Below are 1,440 nucleotides of genomic sequence, written 5' to 3'. Positions count from 1 at the left end.
AAAAAAAAAAAAAAAAGTACAAGGTCACGTTAAAGCTGTATAACAAACTTAAAGGTAGTCTAAGCTACACAGCAAGACCCTTACTCAAAAGAAAAAAAGAAAAGAAAATCTTAGGTGGGGCTGGAGAGATGACTCAGAGTTAAGGCTCCTCTTCCAGAGGTAACAATAAGTTAAAAAAAAAACTTAGGTAAAATAGCACAAGTCAACAATCCCAACACTCAAGAGTTGTGGGTTGGAGGGTCAGGAGTTCAAGGCCATCTTTAGCTATAAAGCAAGTTGAAGGCCAGCCTGGGCGTTCTCTCAAAACAACAGCAAGAACAACAAAATAATAGCATCCAAAGCCAGCTCTCTGGTCCAAATCTGGTTCCTCTGTTTCCTACCTCAGTTTCCTTATCTGTGAAATGGGAAGGACAACCATGGTTTCTACCCTAGAGCTCTTAGAAAACTGAATGAATTGCTGTGCTTAAGCCTGCAGATAGCACTTGGCCCGCACTTTAAGTACTACATAAGTGTTTGATTATCTTCAGTGCCAGAGTCTGAACCAGGGCTTCACACGTATTGACGTCCCGAGCAAGTGCCCTGCTACTGAACTGCATCCCAGCCTTAGCTGTTTGTTTTTACATTTTAGTTCTCGACTTTTGTAATGCAGCTGCGTCTCTCATTGGGGAATGAGAGTGAGTGGATGGGCTGTGAGGGATGCAGAGCTTTCCAGCCTGTCCCAAGGGCTGGGGGATTCCCAGCAGTGTTTACTCTTGGTCCCAGCCCAGATGGAAGGATCAGGCTATCCAAATGACCTTCTGCCTTGCGTGTATGTGTGCAGCTGAGTCTCAGTATATTCCACTTGAATCCTTTCCTCTTCCTCAAGTGGGAATGTCAGCTTGGGGTCAGACTTGATACCAACCACAATCTTCCCTCTAGAACCTTTGCGCATTTTCACACAGCCAAACACATAATGCTTTTCTATGGCTTTTAAATGGTCCTGAGGAGAGAAGAGGAGCATCTCATAGAACCACATGGACAAAGAGGGAGTAATCGGTTCCAAGGCCTGGTTGACGGTCAGGGGCGTGCGTCCCATTCCCCTGTGATTCTCCTTCCCCCCTCCCCCCAATCTCTCTGTCTCCATTCTCCTCTGTTTTATTATTGTTTGGGCCAAGGTCTTGAACTCACAGGGCTCCACCTGTGTCTGCTCTCCAAGTGCTAGGATTCAAAGGTGTGCACCATCTGCCTTTAATCCCAGCACTTCAGAGGCAGAGGCAGGTGGATCTCTGTGAATTCAAGGACGGTCTGGTCTACAGAGCAAGTTCCAGGGCAGCCAAGGCTACACAAAGATACTCTGGCCGGGCAGTGGTGGTGCACACCTTTAATCCCAGCACTCGGGAGGCAGAGGCAGGCGGATCTCTGTGAGTTCGAGACCAGCCTGGTCTACAAGAGCTAGTTCCA

This window comes from Microtus ochrogaster, chromosome 15 (genome assembly GCF_000317375.1).
Source record: "Microtus ochrogaster isolate Prairie Vole_2 chromosome 15, MicOch1.0, whole genome shotgun sequence".
NCBI lineage: Eukaryota > Metazoa > Chordata > Mammalia > Rodentia > Cricetidae > Microtus > Microtus ochrogaster.
The sequence above is the reverse complement of the archived record's forward strand: the minus strand, read 5'-3'. Positions refer to the sequence as shown.